This window comes from Oncorhynchus gorbuscha, linkage group LG12 (genome assembly GCF_021184085.1).
Source record: "Oncorhynchus gorbuscha isolate QuinsamMale2020 ecotype Even-year linkage group LG12, OgorEven_v1.0, whole genome shotgun sequence".
Classification (NCBI taxonomy): Eukaryota; Metazoa; Chordata; class Actinopteri; order Salmoniformes; family Salmonidae; genus Oncorhynchus; species Oncorhynchus gorbuscha.
Genome location: NC_060184.1, coordinates 56,375,088 through 56,394,669, shown reverse-complemented (window position 1 = coordinate 56,394,669; position 19,582 = coordinate 56,375,088). Strand labels below are relative to the sequence as shown.

The following is a 19,582-nucleotide window of genomic DNA, read 5'->3' as shown; positions in this document are numbered from 1 at the left end:
TCAGTAAAAGGCACATACAGTGGGGAGAACAAGTATTTGATACACTGCCAATTTTGCAGGTTTTCCCTACTTACAAAGCATGTAGAGGTCTGTAATTTTTATCATAGGTAGTACACTTCAACTGTGAGAGACGGAATCTAAAAAATCCAGAAATTCACATTGTATGATTTTTAAGTAATTAATTTGCATTTTATTGCATGACATAAGTATTTGATCACCTACCAACCAGTAAGAATTCCGGCTCTCACAGACCTGTTAGTTTTTCTTTAAGAAGCCCTCCTGTTCTGCACTCATTACCTGTATTAACTGCACCTGTTTGAACAAAAACACCTGTCCACACACTCAATCAAACAGACTCCAACCTCTCCACAATGGCCAAGACCAAAGAGCTGTGTAAGGACATCAGGGATAAAATTGTAGACCTGTACAAGGCTGGGATGGGCTACAGGACAATAGGCAAGCAGCTTGGTGAGAGGGCAACAACTGTTGGCGCAATTATTAGAAAATGGAAGAAGTTCAAGATGACTGTCAATCACCCTCGGTCTGGGGCTCCATGCAAGATCTCACCTTGTGGGGCATCAATGATCATGAGGAAGGTGAGGGATCAACCCAGAACTACACGTCAGGACCTGGTCAATGACCTGAAGAGAGCTGGGACCACAGTCTCAAAGAAAACCAGTAGTAACACACTACGCCGTCATGGATTAAAATCCTGCAGCGCACACAAGGTCCCCCTGCTCAAGCCAGCGCGTGTCCAGGCCCGTCTGAAGTTTGCCAATGACCATCTAGATGATCCAGAGGAGGAATGGGAAAAGGTCATGTGGTCTGATGAGACAAAAATAGAGCTTTTTGGTCAAAACGCCACTCGCTGTGTTTGGAGGAAGAAGACGGATGAGTACAACCCCAAGAATACCATCCCAACCGTGAAGCATGGAGGTGGAAACATCATTCTTTGGGGATGCTTTTCGGCAAAGGGGACAGGACGACTGCACCGTATTGAGGGGAGGATGGATTGACATGTATCGCGAGATCTTGGCCAACAACCTCCTTCCCTCAGTAAGTGTTATGCAGGTGAATGAGGACCCAAAAGCGACTTAGCGAAAACAGAGTCTTTATTCCAGTAAAACTCAAGACGAAAACAAAACAGGAAAAAACTTAAATCCACTCGTAGTAACGAGGACAGACTGGAGACTCGAGCATTGACTGCAGGTTGCTTCGGGAAGGCACCGACCGTAGCAGACTAGACACCTGCTCACACTCAGCATCTGAAGGAGACAAGACACGACAGGGCGAGACAATGACACAGCACAGCGAACATCATACAAAGTTCCGACAAGGACAGAAGCGGAAAACAAGGGGAGAAATAGGGACTCTAATCAGAGGACAAAATAGGGGACAGGTGTGAAAAGACTAAATGAGTGAGTTTAGGAGAATGAGGAACAGCTGGGAGCAGGAACGGAATGATAGAGAGAGGAGAGAGAGGGAGGGGGAGAGAGAGGGATAGAAAAAGGGAACGAACCTAATAAGACCAGCAGGGGGAAACGAACAGAAGGGAAAGCATAATGACAAGAAAATATAAGACAAAACATGACAGTACCCCCCCACTCACCGAGCGCCTCCTGGCGCACTCGAGGAGGAATCCTGGCGGCAACGGAGGAAATCATCAATCAGCGAACGGTCCAGCACGTCCCGAGATGGAACCCAACTCCTCTCCTCAGGACCGTAACCCTCCCAATCCACTAGGTACTGGTGACCACGTCCCCGAGAACGCATGTCCGTGATCCTACGTACCTTGTAAATAGGTGCGCCCTCGACAAGGACGGGGGGGGAAGACGAACGGGGGTGCGAAGAAAGGGCTTGACACAGGAGACATGGAAGACAGGATGGACGCGACGAAGATGTCGCGGAAGAAGCAGTCGCCCAGCGACAGGATTGACGACCTGGGAGACACGGAACGGACCAATGAACCGCGGAGTCAACTTACGAGAAGCTGTCGTAAGCGGAAGGTTACGAGTGGAAAGCCACACTCTCTGGCCGCGACAATACCTAGGACTCTTAATCCTACGTTTATTGGCGGCTCTCACAGTCTGCGCCCTGTAACGGCAAAGTGCAGACCTCACCCTCCTCCAGGTGCGCTCACAACGTTGGACAAACGCCTGAGCGGAGGGAACGCTGGACTCGGCGAGCTGGGACGAGAACAGAGGAGGCTGGTAACCCAGACTACTCTGAAACGGAGATAGCCCGGTAGCAGACGAAGGAAGCGAGTTGTGAGCGTATTCTGCCCAGGGGAGCTGTTCTGCCCAAGACGCAGGGTTTCTAAAAGAAAGGCTGCGTAGTATGCGACCAATCGTCTGATTGGCCCTTTCTGCTTGACCGTTAGACTGGGGATGAAAACCGGAAGAGAGACTGACGGAAGCACCAATCAAACGACAGAACTCCCTCCAAAACTGTGACGTGAATTGCGGACCTCTGTCTGAAACGGCGTCTAACGGGAGGCCATGAATTCTGAACACATTCTCGATGATGATTTGTGCCGTCTCCTTAGCGGAAGGAAGCTTAGCGAGGGGAATGAAATGTGCCGCCTTAGAGAACCTATCGACAACCGTAAGAATCACAGTCTTCCCCGCAGACGAAGGCAGACCGGTAATGAAGTCTAAGGCGATGTGAGACCATGGTCGAGAAGGAATGGGAAGCGGTCTGAGACGACCGGCAGGAGGAGAGTTACCTGACTTAGTCTGCGCGCAGTCCGAACAAGCAGCCACGAAACGGCGCGTGTCACGCTCCTGAGTAGGCCACCAAAAGCGCTGGCGAATAGAAGCAAGAGTACCTCGAACGCCGGGATGGCCAGCTAACTTGGCAGAGTGAGCCCACTGAAGAACAGCCAGACGAGTAGAAACAGGAACGAAAAGAAGGTTACTAGGACAAGCGCGTGGCGACGCAGTGTGAGTGAGTGCTTGCTTAACCTGTCTCTCAATTCCCCAGACTGTCAACCCGACAACACGCCCATAAGGAAGAATCCCCTCGGGATCAGTAGAAGCCACAGAAGAACTAAAGAGACGGGATAAGGCATCAGGCTTGGTTTTCTTATTACCCGGGCGATAAGAAATCACAAACTCGAAACGAGCGAAAAACAACGCCCAACGAGCTTGACGTGCATTAAGTCGTTTGGCAGAACGGATGTACTCAAGGTTCTTATGGTCTGTCCAAACGACAAAAGGAACGGTCGCCCCCTCCAACCACTGTCGCCATTCGCCTAGGGCTAAGCGGATGGCGAGCAGTTCGCAGTTACCCACATCATAGTTGCGTTCCGATGGCGACAGGCGATGAGAAAAATAAGCGCAAGGATGAACCTTATCGTCAGACTGGAAGCGCTGGGATAGAATGGCTCCCACGCCCACCTCTGAAGCGTCAACCTCGACAATGAATTGTTTAGTGACGTCAGGAGTAACGAGGATAGGAGCGGACGTAAAACGCTTCTTGAGGAGATCAAAAGCTCCCTGGGCGGAACCGGACCACTTAAAGCACGTCTTGACAGAAGTAAGAGCTGTGAGAGGGGCAGCAACTTGACCGAAATTACGAATGAAACGCCGATAGAAATTAGCGAAACCTAGAAAGCGCTGCAACTCGACACGTGACCTTGGAACGGGCCAATCACTGACAGCCTGGACCTTAGCGGGATCCATCTGAATGCCTTCAGCGGAAATAACAGAACCGAGAAAAGTGACGGAGGAGACATGAAAGGCGCACTTCTCAGCCTTCACTTAGAGACAATTCTCTAAAAGGCGCTGGTGTACACGTTGAACGTGCTGAACATGAATCTCGAGTGACGGTGAAAAAATCAGGATATCGTCAAGGTAGACAAAAACAAAGATGTTCAGCATGTCTCTCAGTACATCATTAACTAATGCCTGAAAAACAGCTGGAGCATTAGCGAGACCAAAAGGCAGAACCCGGTACTCAAAATGCCCTAACGGAGTGTTAAACGCCGTTTTCCACTCGTCCCCCTCTCTGATGCGCACGAGATGGTAAGCATTACGAAGGTCCAACTTAGTAAAGAACCTGGCTCCCTGCAGAATCTCGAAGGCTGATGACATAAGGGGAAGCGGATAACGATTCTTAACCGTTATGTCATTCAGCCCTCGATAATCCACGCAGGGGCGCAGAGTACCGTCTTTCTTCTTAACAAAAAAAACCCCCGCCCCGGCAGGAGAGGAAGAAGGCACTACGGTGCCGGCGTCAAGAGAAACAGACAAATAATCCTCGAGAGCCTTACGTTCGGGAGCCGACAGAGAGTATAGTCTACCCCGAGGGGGAGTGGTCCCCGGAAGGAGATCAATACTACAATCATACGACCGGTGAGGAGGAAGAGAGTTGGCTCTGGACCGACTGAAAACCGTGCGCAGATCATGATATTCCTCCGGCACTCCTGTCAAATCACCAGGTTCCTCCTGAGAAGAGGGGACAGAAGAAACAGGAGGGATAGCAGACATTAAACACTTCACATGACAAGAAACGTTCCAGGATAGGATAGAATTACTAGACCAATTAATAGAAGGATTATGACATACTAGCCAGGGATGACCCAAAACAACAGGTGTAAAAGGTGAACGAAAAATCTAAAAGGAAATAGTCTCACTGTGGTTACCAGATACTGTGAGGGTTAAAGGTAGTGTCTCCTATCTGATACTGGGGAGATGACTACCATCTAAGGCGAACATGGGCATGGGCTTCCCTAACTGTCTGAGAGGAATGTCATGTTTCCGAGCCCATGCTTCGTCCATAAAACAACCCTCAGCCCCAGAGTCTATCAAGGCACTGCATGAAGCAGCCGAACCGGTCCAGCGTAGATGGACCGACATAGTAGTACAGGATCTTGATGGAGAGACCTGAGTAGTAGCGCTCACCAGTAGCCCTCCGCTTACTGATGAGCTCTGGCTTTTACTGGACATGAATTGACAAAATGTCCAGCAAATCTGCAATAGAGGCACAGGCGGTTGGTGATCCTCCGTTCCCTCTCCTTAGTCGAGATGCGAATACCTCCCAGCTGCATGGGCTCAGTCTCTGAGCCGGAGGAAGGAGATGGTTGCGATGCGGAGAGGGGAAAACCCGTTAACGCGAGCTCTCTTCCACGAGCTCGGTGACGAAGATCTACCCGTCGTTCTATGCGGATGGCGAGTGCAATCAAAGAGTCCACACTGGAAGGAACCTCCCGAGAGAGAATCTCATCCTTAACCTCTGCGTGGAGTCCCTCCAGAAAATGAGCGAGCAGCGCCGGCTCGTTCCAGTCACTAGAGGCAGCAAGAGTGCGAAACTCTATAGAGTAATCCGTTATGGATCGATCACCTTGACATAGGGAAGCCAGGGCCCTAGAAGCCTCCCTACCAAAGATGGGTCGTGGCTGGGTCTTCCAGCATGACAACGAACCGAAACACACAGCCAGGGCAACTAATGAGTGGCTTTGTAAGAAGCATCTCAAGGTCCTGGAGTGGCCTAACGAGTCTCCAGACCTGAACCCAATAGAAAATTTTTGGAGGGAGCTGAAAGACTGTATTGCCCAGCGACAGCCCCGAAACCTGAAGGATCTGGAGGTCTGTATGGAGGAGTGGGCCAAAATCCCTGCTGCAGTGTGTGCAAACCTGGTCAGTAACTACAGGAAATGTATGATCTCTGTAATTGCAAACAAAGGTTTCTGTACCAAATATTAAGTTCTGCTTTTCTGATGTATCAAATACTTGTCATGCAATAAAATGCAAATGAATTACTTAAAAATGTGATTTTCTGGATTTTTGTTTTAGATTCCGTCTCTCACAGTTGAAGTATACCTGATAAAAATTACAGACCTCTACATGCTTTGTAAGTAGGAAAACCTGCAAAATCGGCAGTGTATCAAATACTTGTTCTCCACACTGTATAAGCCCACTTGAAGTTCGCCAAAAGGCACCTAAAGGACTCTCAGACCATGAGAAAGAAGATTCTCCGGTCTGATGAAACAAAGATTGAACACTTTGGCCTGAATGCCAAGCTTCACGTCTGGAGGAAACTTGGCACCATCCCTATGGTGAAGCATGGTGGTGGCAGCATCATGCTGTGGGGATGTTTTTCTGCGGCAGGGACTGGGAGACTAGTCAGAATCAAGGGAAAGATGAACATTGCGGCAGAGTAGCCTAGTGGTTAGAGCGGTGGACTTGTAACCGGAAGGTTGCAAGTTCAAATCCCCGAGCTGACAAGGTACACATCTGTTGTTCTGCTCCTGAACAGGCAGTTAACCATCATAGACTGTCATTGAAAGTAAGAATTTGTTCTTAACAGACTTGCCTAGTTAAATAAAGGTAAAATTTAAAAAACAAATTAAACCTGGTCCAGAGAGTTCAGGACCTCAGACGGTTCACCTTCTAACGCAGGAGTGGAATTGGGATAAGTCTCTGGATGTCCTTGAGTGGCCCAGCCAGAACCTGATGAAACATCTCTGGGGAGACCTGATAATAGCTGTGCAGTGACACTCCCCATCCAACCTCACAGAGCTTGAGAGAAGAATGGGTGAAACTCCCCAAATATCAAATTTGTCAGCTGATATATCAAAACGAGCCTAAAACAGGGCCAAACAGGCAGCATATAACCCCACCCACTTTGCCAAAGCACAGCCCCCACACCACTAGCGGGATATCTTCTTGAAATCAGCCCTTGCCTTAACAGGAAGCCCATGTAGGGAGGTTAGTACTGGAGTAATATGATCAAATGTTTTGGTTCTAGTCAGGATTCTAGCAGCCGTATTTAGCACTAACTGAAGTTTATTTAGTGCTTTATCCGGGTAGCCGGAAAGTAGAGCATTGCAGTAGTCTAACCTAGAAGTAACAAAAGCATGGATTCATTTTTCTGCATAATTTTTGGACAGAAAGTTTCTGATTTTTGCAATGTTACGTAGATGGAAAAAAAGCTGTCCTTGAAACAGTCTTGATATGTTCGTCAAAAGAGAAATCAGGGTCCAGAGTAACGCCGAGGTCCTTCACAGTTTTATTTGAGACGACTGTCAACCATCAAGATTAATTGTCAAATTCAACAGAAGATCTCTTTGTTTCTTGGGACCTAGAACAAGCATCTCTGTTTTGTCCGAGTTTAAAAGTAGAACGTTTTCAGCCATCCACTTCCTTATGTCTGAAATACAGGCTTCTTGCAAGGGCAATTTTGGTTTCATTGAAATGTAAAGCTGTGTGTCATCCACATAGCAGTGAAAGTTAACATTATGTTTTCAAATGACATCCCCAAGAGGTAAATTATATAGTGAAAACAATAGTGGTCCTAAAACAGAACCTTGAGGAACACCGAAATTTACAGTTGATTTGTCAGAGGACAAACCATTCACCGAGACAAACTGATATCTTTCCGACAGATAAGATCTAAACCAGGCCAGAACTTGTCCGTGTAGACCAATTTGGGTTTCCAATCTCTCCAAAAGAATTTGGTGATTGATGTTATCAAAAGCAGCACTGAGGTCTAGGAGCACGAGGACAGATGCAGAGCCTCGGTCTGACACCATTAAAAGGTCATTTACCACCTTCACAAGTGCAGTCTGCATGCTATGATGTGTTCTGAAACCAGACTGAAGCATTTCGTATACATTGTTTGTCTTCAGGAAGGCAGTGAGTTGCTGCGCAACATCTTTTTCTAAAATTTTTGAGAGGAATGGAAGATTCGATATAGTTTTTTTTTCTGGGTCCAAGTTTGGCTTTTTCAAGAGAGGCTTTAGTGTTACACTTTTAGAGTTTTTGGTACACTTCCGGGGGATAGAGAGCCATTTATTATGTTCAACATAGGAGGGCCAAGCACAGGAAGCAGCTCTTTCAGTAGTTTAGTTGGAATAGGGTCCAGTATGCAGCTTGAAGGTTTAGAGGCCATGATTATTTTCATCATTGTGTCAAGAGATATAGTACTAAAACACTTGAGCGTCTCTCTTGATCCTAGGTCCTGGAAGAGTTGTGCAGACTCAGGACAACTGAGCTTTGGAGGAATACGCAGATTTAAAAGAGGAGTCCTTAATTTGCTTTCTAATGATCATGATCTTTTCCTCAAAGAAGTTCATGAATTTATTACTGCTGAAGTGAAAGCCATCCTCTCTTGGGGAATGCTGCTTTTTAGTTAGCCTTGCGACAGTATAAAAAAGACATTTAGGATTGTTCTTATTTTCCTCAATTAAGTTGGAAAAATAGGATGATCGGGCAGCAGTGAGGGCTCTTCGATACTTCACGGGACTGTCTTTCCAAACTAGTCAGAAGACTTCCATTCCATTCCACCAGTTTGGTGTGGCGCCATTTCCGTTCCAATTTTCTGGAAGCTTGCTTCAGAGCTTGGGTATTTTCTGTATACCAGGGAGCTAGTTTCTTATGACCAATGTTTTTAGCTTTTAGGGGTGCAACTGATTCTAGGGTATTGCACTTGGTTAAATTGTGTTCCTCAGTTAGGTGCTTAACTGACTTTTGTCCTCTGATGTCCTTGGGTAGGCAGAGGGAGTCTGGAAGGGCATCAATTAATCTTTGGGTTGTCTGTGTTATGCAGGTGAGTGAGGACCCAAAAGCGATATAACAGAAACAGAGTCTTTTAATGTCCAAACAGGGAAAACATAATCCTCAATCATTACAGGGGAAGTCCAAACAGGGAAAACACAAATCCTCTAGTTTAACAGGAGAGTCCCCCTTCTAGTTGTTGAGGAGAGTTGCAGGGCTAGCGGCAACAGACTGCAGGTCCCTTCGGGTAGGCGCGGGCCGTAGCGGATAGAGACACCTGCTCACACGCAGTATCTGATGACGAGGCAGAATACAACAGGACGGAACAAAGGCAACGCAAACAAGAATCCGACAAGGACAGAAGCAGAAACAGAGAGAGAAATAGAGACTTAATCAGAGGGCAAAATAGGGGACAGGTGTGAAAGAGTAAACAAGGTCGTTAGGAGAATGAGGAACAGCTGGAAGCAGGAACGGAACGATAGAGAGAGAGAGGGATAAAGAGAGAGAAAGAAACAATACGACCAGCAGGGGGAAACAAAGAGAAGAGAAAGCACAGGGACAAGACATGACAATACAATACATGACAGTCTGAGAATTTATAGCACAACTTTTGATGGTCCTTGGTTGGTGTCTGAGCAGATTATTTGTTGCGATTGCAAACTTAATAAAATGGTGGTAGTCCAGGATTATGAGGAAAAACATTAACGATTTATTCCATGGGACAGAACTAGGTCCAGAGTATGACTGTGGCAGTGAATAGGTCCAGAGACATGTTGGACAAAACCCAACCCAGAGTTGATGATGGCTCCGAAAGCCTTTTGGAGTGGGTCTGTGGACTTTTCTATGTGAATATTAGAGTCAATAAAAATTTGAATATTATCTGCTATGACTACAAGATCCGATAGGAATTCAGGGAACTCAGTGAGGAACGCTGTATATGGCCCAGGATGCCTGTAAACAGTAGCTATAAAAAGTGATTGAGTAGGCTGCATAGATTCCATGACTAGAGACTCAAAAGATGAAAACATCGTTTTTTTCTGTAAATTGAAATTTGCTATCGTAAATGTTAGCAACACCTCCGCCTTTGCGGGATGCATGGGGGATATGGTCACTAGTGTAACCAGGAGGTGAGGCCTCATTTAACACAGTAAATTCATCAGGCTTAAGCCATGTTTCATCAGGCCAATCACATCAAGATTATGATCAGTGATTAGTTCATTGACTATAACTGCCTTTGAAGTAAGGGATCTAACATTAAGTAGCCCTATTTTGAGATGTGAGGTATCACGATCTCTTTCAATAATGTCAGGAATGGAGGAGGTCTTTATTCTAGTGAGATTTCTAAGGCGAACACCGCCATGTGCTCAACCTTGGTCGAGGCACAGACACGGTCTCAATGGGGATAGCTGAGCTGACCACACTGTGCTAGTGGCAGACTCCACTAAGCAGGCTAACAGCCTGGTTAAACAAACACATGGTTGTCATTGACCAACCCTGTGCCATGATTAGATAGTGAAAATACACACCAATCTCTTTCAGAATTTCTGAAAACAATAAAAGCTACTTTACCAACATTTCTGAAAATGTACTGTGTATATATAGCAATTTGGATTTAAATTCTTCATATGCTGTATTTGTCAAACCCTGATCTGTTTCACCTGTCTTGTGCTTGTCTCCACCCCCCACCAAGTGTCCTATTCTTCCCCATTATCCCCTTTGTATTTATACCTGCGTTTTCTGTTTGTCTTGTTTTGTCAGCTCTTACCAGCGTCCCATTACTCCTGTTCTCGAGTTCTTGTTTTCTAGTCTTCCCCGTTCCGACCTTTCCGCCTGCCCTGAACCTGCCTGTCGGTCTGTCCCTTTTTGACTCTGCCTTGTACTACGAAGCTCTGCCTGCCCTCAACCTGTCCTTTTGCTTGCCCCTGGGTTATCCTAAGTCGTGATAGTATTTCCTTCTGGGAATGTTATGGGTGGATTACATAAAGGTTTGTTGTGATGGTTGAAATGAATTCTGCTTTTTATTTTTTGTTAATCTGAGGGACCGGTTCCTTGTCTTTTTCCTCAGCCTGAGTTTAATGCCTCTTAACCTTTTAAAGTAGGCATAAAGAGATGTCTTCCTTTATCCGTCTTAACCTCAATTATTATTTTGACCTTAGTTTGCTTTCTTCTGATAATTCCAAGATAGAGGACCAATCAAAAGTCTAGACACAACTGTGATATCTAAAACCAGTAGTTGTGGAACGGGTACAGCATTGTCCACTACAAACACCTGCATGTGGAGTGGAACCTCAATATCCAGCTTTCTTGCATTCCAGTAGACGAGTGAATAGGGCTGTTGCGGTGACCATGTGACCGCCGGTGTGGCGGTCACAAGTCATGAAGGCAGTCAAATTCCACGTGACCGTTTAGTCACGGTATTTAGGCTTCTCTAAGCTCTGATGCTGCTAATGGTCATTAGTAGCCTACCAAACTTGTTAACTGCCTGGTATTCAGCACTCTATTGTCCCTCTAATCACTCTGACAAATGCAAAATCTAATCAAACACTTCATGATTGCCCATCTTATTTAACAAGTCAGTTAAAACTTCTTGACGCTACCCATCCCTTTAGCGGGATAATTGTCATCAACAACCGCTGAATTGTATAGCGCCACATTCAAATAATATTACTAAAAATATTTATATTCATGAAATCACAAGTGCAATATAGCAAAACGCAGTTTAGCATTTTGTTAATCCACCTGTCGTGCCAGATTTTGAAAATATGCTATACAGCGAAAGCAAACCAAGCGTTTATGAAAGTTTATCGATCACTCGACAAAACATTTTGAACACCTAGCATCAAAGTAGCTTGGTCACGAAAATCAGAAAAGCAATCAAATTAATCGTTTACCTTTGATGATCTTCGGATGTTTTCACTCACGAGACTCCCAGTTACACAATAAATGTTCCTTTTGTTCCATAAAGATGATTTTTATATCCAAAATACCTCCGTTTGTTTGGCGCGTTATGTTTAGAAATCCACAGGAAAGAGCGGTCACGACAACGCAGACATAAATTACAAATAGTATCCGTAATGTCCACAGAAACATGTCAAAAGTTTTTTATAATCAATCCTCAGGTTGTTTTTCAAATATATAATCAATAATATATCAATCGCAACTGTCTTTTTCAGTAGGAGAGAGAAAGGCAATGGCCGCCCAAGCTCTGTTGCGCATACAAAACGCTGCTGGCACCCAGCCATACAATGATGCGATGTTAATGTTATCTTTCTTGCTCATTTTTCAAAATAAAAGCCTGAAACGATGTCTAAAGACTGTTGACACCTTGAGGAAGCGATCGGAAAAGGAATCTGGTTGATATCCCTTTAAATGGAGCAAAGGCAGGCTATGGTACTGAAGCCACTTCCTGGTTTGATTTTCCTCAGGGTTTCGCTTGCAATATCAGTTCTGTTATACTAACAGACAATATTTTTACAGTTTTGGAAACTTTAGAGTGTTTTCTATCCTAATCTGTCAATTATATGCATGTTCTAGCATATGAGCCTGAGAAATAGGCCATTTACATTGGGAACGTTATTTTTCCAAACATAAAACTAGTGCTACCTAGCTGAAAGAGGTTAATAACAAATTCTTATTTTCAATGACAGCCTTGTTCAGAGGCAGAAGGACAGATTTTTATTTATCTTGTCAGCTCGGGGATTTGATTTTACAACCTTTTGGTTACTAATCCAACGCTCTAACCACTACGCTACCTGCCACCCCAATGTTGTGCAACATTTCTATAGGCTATGCATTTGCGTGAGTCGTGTCCTCTATTAAAAAGAGGAGTATCTCATCAGCTTTCTATAGGTTAGGCCTACTGTATTTTTTTCTCAACTTTCCTAATATTAAGAACATTGCTTCTCTTTACAAGAGGAGTATAGCCTACCTGGTTGGCATGAAAATGAACCAGGGGAAAAACGTGGTGTATTTACATGTATTTTTTTATCCCACTGCCCCCGTTCTGAGACCGGTGCATGATAATGGTCCAGTTTTAAATAAAAAATAATTTCACACATGTATTTAGTTTATGTAAAGACCAGATTAAATCAAGAATAGTCTGATGGGTGGCAATATTAGCCAATAACTTGTGAATTATATGTTATCACTTGTGAATGATGCCCAGCATAAGGCAAGAAACAATGCCTTGTTTTTATGACTTTTTCTAATCATAGTCACACACCTCATGTAGCCTAGACCATAGGCCTATATGTTTTGATAAGGTTTGTATCACAACTAAAGTGGCCAAATAACTTCTTAAAATTAAGCACATTAATCCGCTTTACAAGGGGTGTAGAGCCTAACTGGCATACATAAGGAGCACGTGAGTTTCAATTTTGGGGAAGATAATTTTCACCATAAAAATGCACCTTTCTAATAAAAGCATTACATGCGTAATCGCATTAGCGGTCAGTTTTAATAATGGTGTTTTCCCGGTAATGGAATATCCGGGCAATATTTAATGCTAAACTTTCTAATCTGTTGCGTTAGCCATTTAGCTTGAAAAATGTTTTTTGATGCTTGTGGTTGTATTAATTTGGGATCTATCGCATCCCACAAATGTCACAGACTTTATTTGGAATATTTATTTCTCGCACAGAATAGAATAGGTCAACTTTTGCACTGTGGGGGATAGTAGATTGACATAGTGCTTTTGTGCTTTTGCACGAGCATTGCATTCATTGTATTCTTTGTGCTTCTACACCTGCATTGCTTGCTGTTTGGGGTTTTAGGCTGGGTTTCTGAACAGCACTTTGAGATATCAGCTGATGTACGAAGGGCTATATAAATACATTTGATTTGATTTGATACTATGAAATAATAGAAAATAATGCCACGGAATTCTAAGCAAATCTTTGTAGCCCATATCCATTTATCATAGCCAGATCAGGACCTAACATAAGGACAACTGAGAGTATGCTATTCTGTTCTTCTGAAATAGACTGTATTTTCATATCATGTTTCTTTAAACCTGTTTAAAATAAATAATGGATTTATTGTGAAGGTGTAGGCTATATTACATGGATTTATTAGATTTTTTAAAATGTAGATGTTCCAAAGGTCTGCATCAGTGGTTTGTAAGTGTGGAAGCCAGGAGATGATAAATGTGTTTTAATTAGCATCAATTACCATGAGACCGACAGTTATTTGCTTGACAATACATTTTGTGACCGCCACAGCCCTACTAGTGAATATGTCACAAGTTTATCAAGCATCACAATGCGAGACTACCTGCGTGTGTTACTCCATCTGTACAGAGTTACATGTCAATGTCCTGTCTTCCACAGGGAGTGTGTTCAGTGCAGGGCCTTTGGGACGGGGGAGAAGAAGGACACGTGTGAGAGAGACTGTAGCAACTTCAACCTGATCAAGGTGAAGGACAGGGACAAGCTGCCTCAGCCAGGACAGGCCTTCCCCCTGATGCACTGTAAGGAGAGGGATACCAACGACTGCTGGTTCTACTACACCTACGCTGTCAACAAAAAGTCAGAGAAGGAGGTCCATGTGGTGGAACCACTAGGTGAGAGCATATTACATACAGCCTGCTATGTCATTGTGACTGAGGATATTACATACAGCCTACTATGTCATTGTGACTGAGGATATTACATACAGCCTGCTAGGTCATTGTGACTGAGGATATTACATACATCCTACTATGTCATTGTGACTGAGCATATTACATACAGCCTACTATGTCATTGTGACTGAGCATATTACATACAGCCTACTATGTCATTGTGACTGAGCATATTACATACAGCCTACTATGTCATTGTGACTGAGGATATTACATACAGCCTACTATGTCATTGTGAATGAGCATATGACATATAGCCTACTATGTCATTGTGACTGTACATATTACATACAGCCTACTATGTCATTGTGACTGAGCATATTACATACAGCCTACTATGTCATTGTGACTGAGCATATTACATACAGCCTGCTATGTCATTGTGACTGAGCATATTACATACAGCCTACTATGTCATTGTGACTGAGCATATTACATACAGCCTACTATGTCATTGTGACTGAGGATATTACATACATCCTACTATGTCATTGTGACTGAGCATATTACATACAGCCTACTATGTCATTGTGACTGAGCATATTACATACAGCCTACTATGTCATTGTGACTGAGCATATTACATACAGCCTACTATGTCATTGTGACTGAGCATATTACATACAGCCTACTATGTCATTGTGACTGTACATATTACATACAGCCTACTATGTCATTGTGACTGTACATATTACATACAGCCTACTATGTCATTGTGACTGAGGATATTACATACAGCCTACTATGTCATTGTGACTGAGGATATTACATACATCCTACTATGTCATTGTGACTGAGGATATTACATACAGCCTACTATGTCATTGTGACTGAGCATATTACATACATCCTACTATGTCATTGTGACTGAGGATATTACATACATCCTACTATGTCATTGTGACTGAGCATATTACATACATCCTACTATGTCATTGTGACTGAGGATATTACATACAGCCTACTATGTCATTGTGACTGAGCATATTACATACATCCTACTATGTCATTGTGACTGAGGATATTACATACATCCTACTATGTCATTGTGACTGAGGATATTACATACATCCTACTATGTCATTGTGACTGAGGATATTACATACAGCCTACTATGTCATTGTGACTGAGGATATTACATACATCCTACTATGTCATTGTGACTGAGGATATTACATACATCCTACTATGTCATTGTGACTGAGCATATTACATACATCCTACTATGTCATTGTGACTGAGGATATTACATACATCCTACTATGTCATTGTGACTGAGGATATTACATACATCCTACTATGTCATTGTGACTGAGGATATTACATACATCCTACTATGTCATTGTGACTGAGGATATTACATACATCCTACTATGTCATTGTGACTGAGGATATTACATACATCCTACTATGTCATTGTGACTGAGGATATTACATACATCCTACTATGTCATTGTGACTGAGCATATTACATACATCCTACTATGTCATTGTGACTGAGGATATTACATACATCCTACTATGTCATTGTGACTGAGGATATTACATACATCCTACTATGTCATTGTGACTGAGGATATTACATACAGCCTACTATGTCATTGTGACTGAGGATATTACATACAGCCTACTATGTCATTGTGACTGAGGATATTACATACAGCCTACTATGTCATTGTGACTGAGGATATTACATACAGCCTACTATGTCATTGTGACTGAGGATATTACATACAGCCTACTATGTCATTGTGACTGAGGATATTACATACAGCCTACTATGTCATTGTGACTGAGGATATTACAGTGAAAAGGGAGGTTATTTGTTTGTCTATTAAGTCGTTTTATGATTAGAGCTAGGAGTTTTTGACCTGACTAGGAAAAATTCTAGGCTCTACTTGTAGTTTTTCCTAGTCAGCTTACAGGGTCAGGTAAAGTTCCTGGGCCTATATATAATGCAAATCAGGAAGGACTTTATTGTAAATAAGCATTTGTTCTTACAGTAATTGACTTGCATGGTCAAATAAATAAATAAAAGTTGGGATAACTGAATGTTCCTGCCTGTGTTCCAGACTGCCCTACGGGCTCTGACATCATCCCCATTGTGGGCTGGCATGGTGGCGGGTATCGTGCTGATCGGCCTGGCTTTGCTTCTCATCTGGAAGTTGCTCATGATCATCCACGACAGGAGAGAGTTCGCCAAGTTTGAGAAGGAGAAGATGAATGCTAAATGGGACACGGTAAGGGAGTGGAGATGGTAGTTACAGGACGCAAGAAGCCATTTTGGAGAACTATTCGTTATGGCCCATAATGGGGATGATGATGATGTACTTTTGCAGGTCCTAGTTTGTATTCTCCCTGACTGTAATTTCAGTAGGTTGATTGAGATGTGGACAACTGGTGTTATAGATATGGCCACTGTGTGAATCTCTTACACAGAGAACAGACTCCTGAAGGAACACAGAATTGGAAATGTTTTACTCTCTCTCAACCTTTGATGACTATGACAGACCTGTTGCTTTTGACGATGACTTCGTAAGATGTCACACACATTTTTCCACAGCCCTACCCAACAGTTTGTTTAAAATGTTCATAAAACCCTGTAGTTTTAAGTCATCTCTGTGCAAAATACAGCTATGAAAAAAGGAAATATTTTTGAAATGCGAAGGTCTGGACACACATCTGTCTTTTCATGGGAGTGGCTACAGCAGCTTAGTTTGTTCTGTGTTATGCTTCAACCTAGTGGCGTGTTATCCACACAGCAGGAGAGGTTCAATTCCAGACAGCTGGCAGGGTTTGAAATGCTTAATGATTCAGCTCATCCTGATTACTCCCAGTCAGACCAGCCACATGTTATAGCCTCTCTGGTCTGGTGACATGGGCAGGGCACTGAGGCTTCTGGGCCCTCTCATTATGGTACATGGAGAAGACACCAGACCTAAATGACTGTATGAAAGAGCAGACTGACCTGACTTGTTACATATTAAAGTGGAATATAACCAGCACTGTAAGATGATTTTCAAAGGGAGATGATCAACCTCCGAGTCCTGGATACTGATGTAGAAACACCCCTTTTTCAGGGGATTCATTTTTTCACTTCTTTGTCATATCATTTTCATTCCTTCTCATTTGTCTTCACCCATGCTTTTCATTTCATTCTCTGTTTCCTGTTCTTAATGTCTGTCCCACTCTCTCAACCCATAGCAAGAGAATCCCATTTACAAGATCCCCATTAAAAGGTTCCAGAATACAAACTATGGACATAAAGCTGTGGATCTATAAGTTTGTGTTTACTTTCCCTCTCCTCTGTTTTCCTGCATGGGTTTCCTGTTTGTTTATATGTATGTTTGTCAACTTACTGTAAACTGTCACTTCTTCATCCATCTCATTATTTCTGTCTTTCATTTGGTCTCTTTGAGCCAAATAAGACAGTTGATGAAACTGTGCAGAAAGATCCATATGAGGGGATATTAAAACCCACAATATCTATTGTTTTGTTAGTCAACACAAGCTGTCCTGTCTGTTAGTAGTTTAAATGGAGGTAAGTATTAACAGGTGGTCACGTGTAGGCCCAGTACACTTCAGTTTAAGTTTAGTATTTATATCATATTTAATTCTACAGTATGATGGAAATGGCATGTTGTGACTGTGACGTTTGTTGATATCTCTTCTAAAAGTGTTCCCTGGATGACAACACAAATGCTCACTCACAATGACAGCAACGTATCCAGGTGATAGCACGATCAGTTGGAAAGATCTGTCCAAAGAATGCTTCATAATCATTTGATATTCTCAATGGATGGCTCTGATTTTGCTGTGGCGTTTTTTTCCCCTAATAAATTGTCTCATGTTGCAGCTGTTGTCATATGACTGACATGTTATGTGACAGATATATTATGACTGACTGTACATTACAATTCTAACGTTTTCTCCTTGTTTCTCTTGTGCCTTCCAGGGCGAAATCCCTATCTACAAGCAGTGGTGACCTGTCATTACGGGCAGGCAAAGCTCCACCTGTTTGCCTGTTTTGCATGTTATTTTAGCATTAATATATGTCACATATCAGTTTGCAAACGATGTACAAAAAATTGTCATTGAGTTACTAAAGCTGCATACAAACATGTTCTCTTTTTTGGTTTCTTGAGTAAGGCAGCTCCAAAATGTTGGTGCTTTCTGTGGTTGGTACGGCAGGCAGTGGAAAATACGGAACGTAGGGGTTGGTAATGTTCTCCAGTTGTGCAGTGATTGGCTCAGTGTTCTGTCACTCATGGTGAGTGACGGAACAAAATCTACGGGTAGAGCTCAAAAATTCAAGCCCCTTGGGTGCTGTCATAGAGCTACATTAGAAGTGCCCATCCAAGAAGGCTCAAGGTCATTGGCCACAGATAGAATGACTTCAAATCACGTTACATCCACAGTAGCTTTGATTGGACTGATCATGTCAACATCACACTTTCTAAATCTTAGCTAGCAAGCTAGCAGTCATCATCATGAATCAAGTTGACAATCTACTGGCAAAACCTTTTCAATCCTTGTCATATGAAGAGAAATTAGAGAACGTATTGGTGCTCATTGGCTATTGGACAAACATTACACAAGTTGGAAATTGCACATTCAACAATGAGGGGGTTGGAGGGAATCAGTGGCTAACTGCAAGCATTGCAAAGCAATGACTAGCCTGCTATTCAGTGGAGTGGGTGTGTGGTCCAAGTCTGGGTTTAAGGGTCTCTTTTCCAAGCTTGAAGGATAAACATTCAACATTGGCATAATTGTCAATCATAGAAAACCATTGGTTGATTCTAAACTTAAACTTACTCAGATAACATAATGCATGAAGAAGTGCGAATAACTTTTACATTGTTTTGAAAGTGATCATTGCACTATTGTGTTTCATGTTGATCAATGTCAAAAATGGTGAAATTTGTTCTAAAGACATACTGATACAAGTTAGTTTTTGAAATCACAGGGCTGATGGCACAGTCAATTACATGGCGCCCAACCTTTGGTTGATGCATGCAATGTCTGAGCAGGGGAACAGGACCAAAGTTAACCCGGTACCCCGGTTGAACCGGAACACCGACAAATAAGGTCATCCAATTGAAAAGCTGCAGCAGCAAATCGGAACAGCGGACACATTTAATTCAAAATCAAGCGGGAAGCCAAAGACACTGTAGACAATTCAAACTCTCAAATCCAACGTAGGTTGGCTAGGGTACAGCACTTACCTTGGTCGTGTTCCTCTGCCCAGACATTGCTTATGCAGGTCAGATCTTACAATGCCTGGATAGGTATTTTACATATCAGCTAACATTATGTTATAGCAATGTTGTGCCAGACTGCACAGTCGATGACGTGGCACACAACCATTGGTTGCGCAACCTTTATCTGTTGAAAGGTTCTTCAGCGTGTGTCCATCAGCGATCAGCCTTTTTGCCTTGTCTTGCAGCAGGCAAAAAGGTGTAAT

The 19,582-nt window shown here is 43.2% G+C and overlaps 1 pseudogene across 1 annotated transcript in view; it reads left to right on the top strand.

Annotated features, from left to right (window-relative positions):
- LOC123991145 overlaps positions 1-18,241 on the top strand; it is a 52,337-nt pseudogene extending 34,096 nt beyond the window's left edge. Inside the window, exons 14-16 of the transcript XR_006830758.1 lie at positions 13,826-14,058; positions 16,191-16,358; positions 18,074-18,241. The product of XR_006830758.1 is annotated as an integrin beta-1-like (transcript). The remainder of the gene's footprint in view (positions 1-13,825; positions 14,059-16,190; positions 16,359-18,073) is intronic.
- The last annotated feature ends 1,341 nt before the right edge of the window (positions 18,242-19,582 follow it).